Raw genomic sequence first — 5,769 nt, 5'->3', positions numbered from 1 at the left:
GAGTCCTGTCTTGCGTGATGATGTGAAATGCCATGATTATATGCATGTGCATTAATGATATGTGATGTATGTGATGAGGGTTCATGTGTGCCCACATGAACCATATGATGCTAATGTTTGCCTGTTATGTGCTGCCTTTCAGAAAACAGGATGAGAGGAACTCGTCGATCTGCACGATTGACTGGAGTACCACCTGAGGATGAGGGCATGAGTGCCCGTCCTCCTACATTGCCTAGGGCAATGTCTAGTAGGTCTAACAGAGAAAGAGCAGTGAGAGACCCTAGAAGGTCTCTGGATCTGGGTAGGAGCAGATCAGTGAGGGGAACAGTTCAGGGAGGAATGTCAGAAGACATGGGGGATGATATGGATGTAGAGCAGAGGAGGGATGACAGTCTGGGAGTTAGCATGTCAGAAGAGGGAATGGGAGAGTTCCAAGGAGGCACTCAGGCCTCGGGATTTGTTCAGCCACCCCACTACCCACACTTCTCACAAAATCCCGGGTATTCGATGGGAAGTACATCGGATTACCCTAGCTTCACCCCTTATCCCATACAGATGCCGTACCCACCCTACTACCCACCATATTCACAATACCCGTTATATCCACCCCCACCTTACTATCCAAATCCAGCAAACCCTACTTCAGAAAATGTTGCACCACCTCCACCACCTACAGCACCAGCAGCCCCAGTTACTCAACCTCCTAGACCTAGCTCAGCCAGTGGGAGCAAGGTCAAGATGACCGACTACATGAAACTGGGTGCTCCTCAGTATGAAAAAGGGGATGACCCATTTGTGTATCTTGAAAGGGTTAAGGTGATAACAGATGAGATTGGGGCTGATGACAGTAGAGCCATTCAGATGGCTGGGTTCACGCTTAAGTGCAAGAAGGCACGGGAGTGGTTCAAGAATTATGTGAACCCGAGAGTGGAAAGCATGTCTTGGGAGGAGTTTGCAAACGAGTTTGCAGGATGGGCTTTCCCAGATAGTTCAAGGGAGCTGAAGATGATAGAGTTTGAGCAGTTGAGGTAGACTGATGAGATGAGTGTAGAGGAGTTCACAGACAGATTCTTGGAGCTGTTGCCATTTGCAGGGCAAAATCTTGACTCGGACCAGAAAAGGTCAAGGAGGTATATCATGAAACTCCACTCCAGATATTCCTCCTTGATCCAGTCAGCAGATAGGGAGAGCTTCCATGCCATAGTGGATATGGCCCAGAAAATGGAGGCCAGTGCCATCGTTCAGGGGACAGTTAAGCAGTCAGTGGCACAGCCTTCTGGTTCTAAGACCCCAGGCTCTTCTTCTTTTAGTGCAGCAGCTTCAGGTAGCAAGAGGTGGAGCAGTACCACCAAGAAGCCGAAGAAGAACAAGTTTTGGAACAAGGTCAAGTCCAGTCTGGGACTAGGGAGTGGCTCGAGCTCTGGTGCGGATAATACAGTTTGTGCAAAGTGTAGTAGGCCACACAGGGGAGTTTGCCGGGCTGGGACAGCAGCCTGCTTCAGATTCGGGCAAGAGGGACACATGGCTCGGGAGTGTCCTAGGGCAGCTTTTGGAGCACAGTCTCAGCAAACAGCTTCTGGTAGTGTGGCTCAGCCAGCAGCTCCAGCCGTGACTCAGGCCAGTGGCAGAGGTAGAGGGAGAGGGGCAGCCTCTTCTTCAGCGGGTTTCAGAGGTGAAGGTCCATCAGCTCCAGCACGGATCTTCACAATGACTCAACAGGAGGCAGATGCATCTAACACCGTGGTGGCAGGTAACTTAGTCATTGGTTGTTCAGATGTGTATGCCTTGATGGACCCTGGTGCATCTCATTCTTTTATTGCTCCGAGAGCCGTCCAGAGGTTGGGGTTGATGATCTCTGGGTTAGAGTGTCCTCTCTGGGTCAGTGGACCCAAGTGTGATCCATCAGTGGCAGAGTCAGTCTGCCAGTGTAGTCCAGTCTTTGTTGAGGGAAGATGCCTTTCCACCGACCTTGTGGTTCTAGACTTGACAGATTTTGACGTCATTCTAGGGATGGACTGGTTATCTACCCATGGTGCTACCTTGGACGCAGGGACAAGGTAGTCAGGTTCAGAGGTCAGGATGGGTCAGAGGTTGTCTTCAGGGGAGACAGGAGGGGTACACCTAGAGGTCTGATATCAGCTCTTCGGGCTCGTAGGTTGCTTAGGAAGGGATGTCAGGGGTATTTGGCTCATGTGAGAGAACTTAGCAGTCAGGTCAGAGAACCCGCCTCGGTGCCAGTGGTTAGAGAGTTTCTAGACGTCTTCCCAGACGAGCTGCCAGGTTTACCACCTGCTAGGGAGATAGAGTTCGAGATAGAACTGATGCCTGGAACCCGACCGATCTCTATCCCTCCCTACAGGATGGCTCCAGCCGAGTTGAAAGAATTGAAAGAACAGTTGCAAGAGCTGGTAGAAAAGGGCTTCATCCGACCGAGCACCTCACCTTAGGGTGCACCAGTTTTGTTTGTGAGAAAGAAGGATGGATCCCTTAGGCTTTGTATCGACTACAGACAGTTGAACAAAGTCACTACCAAGAATAAGTACCCGTTGCCTAGGATCGACGATCTATTTGACCAGCTAGCCGGAGCAGGTTGTTTCTCCAAAATAGATCTGAGATCGGGGTACCATCAGCTAAGGATAAGGGAAGAGGATGTGCCGAAGACAGCCTTCAGGACCAGATATGGGCATTATGAGTTCCTTGTAATGCCGTTCGGGTTAACCAACGCCCCTGCAGCATTCATGGATCTCATGAACAGAGTGTTTAGCCAGTACCTGGATCACTTCGTTATTGTCTTCATAGATGATATCTTAGTGTATTCCAGGAATGCAGAGGAGCATGCCCATCATCTGCGGTTGGTTTTGCAGACCTTGAGGGAACATGGCTTGTATGCCAAGTTCTCTAAGTGTGAGTTCTGGCTGAGGAGCATCTCTTTCTTGGGGCATGTGGTGTCAGAAAATGGAATCGAGGTAGACCCCAAGAAAGTGGAAGCTGTAGCTAACTGGCCTAGACCCACCACAGTGACAGAGATCAGGAGTTTCTTGGGTTTGGCAGGTTACTACAGGAGGTTCGTCCAGGACTTCTCAAAAGTTGCAGCTCCTCTGACCAGACTAACCAGGAAGAATCAGAAGTTTGTGTGGACCGACCAGCGCGAAGAGAGTTTTGAAAAGCTTAAGAAGAGGTTGACTTCAGCACCAGTTTTAGCTCTGCCATCTAGTGATGAGGACTTTACAGTCTTTTGTGATGCATCCCGTATGGGACTGGGTTGTGTGCTGATGCAGAATGAGAGGATGATTGCTTATGCTTCTAGACAGCTGAAGAAGCACGAGTTAAATTACCCCACGCATGACCTAGAGATGGCAGCAGTAATCTTTGCACTCAAGATGTGGAGGCACTACCTTTACGGGGTAAAATGTGAGATCTTCACAGATCATAAGAGCCTGCAGTACATCCTGAGTCAAAGAGATTTGAACTTGAGACAGAGAAGATGGGTAGAGCTGCTGAGTGACTATGATTGCAAGATTCAGTATCATCCGGGTAAGGCGAATGTTGTGGCAGACGCCCTAAGCCGGAAGTCACTAGGCAGTCTGTCCCACATCACGGCAGAGAGGAGACCAGTGGTGAAGGAGTTTTACAAGCTCATTAATGAAGGTCTACAGTTGGAGTTGTCTGGTACAGGTGCTTTAGTGGCCCAGATGAGAGTGACACCCGTGTTTCTGGAGCAGGTGGCTCAGAAACAGCATGAGGACCCAGAGTTAGTGAAGATTGCCAGGACTGTTCAGTCAGGCAAAGATAGTGAGTTCAGATTTGACAACAAGGGGATCCTCCGCTATGGGAGTCGATTGTGTGTACCAGACGACATAGGTCTAAAAGGAGACATTATGAGGGAGGCTCATAATGCAAGATACAGCGTTCACCCAGGAGCCACCAAGATGTACCAAGATTTGAAGAAAGTTTATTGGTGGCCAGCTATGAAGAGAGAAGTGGCACAGTTCGTGTCAGCCTGCGAAGTGTGTCAGAGGGTGAAGCTGGAACATCAGAAGCCGGCTGGAATGCTTAACCCGCTACCTATTCCAGAGTGGAAATGGGAGAATATAGCTATGGACTTCGTAGTGGGGTTACCGGCGGCGTCCAATAGATTGGACTCCATATGGGTGATTGTGGACAGACTCACCAAATCTGCTCACTTCATCCCTGTCAGGAGTGGCTATTCTGTGGACAAGTTGGCGCAGGTGTATGTTGACGAGATCGTCAGGCTGCATGGGGTTCCTGTTTCAATAGTGTCGGATAGAGGGCCCCAGTTCACCTCCAGGTTTTGGCGGAGTCTGTTAGGTTGGATTTCAGTATTGCCTTCCACCCCCAGACTGATGGACAGTCAGAAAGGACCATCCAGACTATCGAGGATATGCTTAGGATGTGTGTGCTAGATTTTGGCGGTTCTTGGAGGCAGCATCTACCTTTGGTGGAGTTTGCCTACAATAACAGCCATCATGCTAGCATCGAGATGGCTCCATATGAAGCTTTATACGGAAGGAAGTGCAGGTCACCTGTTTGCTGGGAGGAAGTTGGAGAGAAGGCCTTGGCAGGGCCTGAGCTAGTAGAGATTACCAGTAGGGTGGTACCCATAATCAGAGAAAGAATCAAGACTGCTGCAAGCAGATAGAAGAGTTATGCAGACATCCGCAGACGGCAAGTAGAGTTTCAGGAGGGGGATCTGGTATTGCTCAAGGTGTCTCCAATGAAAGGAGTGGTTCGCTTTGGGAAGAAAGGTAAACTGGCTCCACGGTACATCAGACCCTTTGAAGTCTTGCAAAAGATTGGGAATGTGTCGTACAAGCTGGATTTACCTGCTTCAATGGAAAGGATCCATCCGGTTTTCCATGTTTCAATGTTGAGGAAGTTCGTGTCAGATCCGAGCAAGGTTCTTAGTGAGCCTGATGTGGAGGTCCAAGAGGATCTCACCTATGTTGAACAGCCAGTACGGATCATAGACACCCAGATCAGAAAGCTGAGAAACAAGGAAATCCCGATGGTGAAAGTCCTTTGGAACCACCACAATATGGAAGAGTACACCTGGGAGACACGGGAGTCTATGCTCCAGCAGTACCCTCATCTCTTTTAAGGTTAGATCTCTATGTGTTTATGTGCTATGTATGTATGTTATGTTGTATGCCATGCTATGTGCTAGTTGAGGAATATAAGGGGACGAATGTTCTTAAGGGGGGGAGAATGTAATACCCGGCTAGACTCCGGTATCGGAATTCCTACCGTCCGGTGGAATCTCGGATGTCGGAGACCTCTAGAAGGGTAAAACCATGTTTTCATAAAATGTTTTAATGTGTTTTATGTTTTAAGCATGAAAGAAAATGAGTTTTTGCATGAAAATAACCGTGGAGGAAAACCCAGGTTCGGCCGCCGAACCTCAAGTTCGGCCGCCGAACATGCAGGCATTTCGGGTGTGCCTTAGGCCCCCGAAGGCATAAGTGAGGGAAGTCCAGGTTCGGCCGCCGAACCTCAAGTTCGGCCGCCGAACATGGCATGCATGCGGAGGCACGTTCGGCCCCCGAACGTGGCCTGGCCAGCCACTATAAAAGGGTCCCTTAGCCGAAATGGGCGAGCTTTTCTCCCCATTTTCGGCCAAGGTGAGCTCTCTGCCGTCCCTCACCAATATTTGAGTTCTTCCTTCAAATCTTTCACGATTTTCACAAGTTTTTGCTTTGTTTTGAAGATTTTCAAGTTTTGAGCAAGTTTTGAGCTTGGAGACCCAAGGAA

This window comes from Manihot esculenta, chromosome 11, assembly GCF_001659605.2.
Source record: "Manihot esculenta cultivar AM560-2 chromosome 11, M.esculenta_v8, whole genome shotgun sequence".
Lineage (NCBI taxonomy): Eukaryota > Viridiplantae > Streptophyta > Magnoliopsida > Malpighiales > Euphorbiaceae > Manihot > Manihot esculenta.
Note: the sequence above shows the minus strand (reverse complement) of the source record.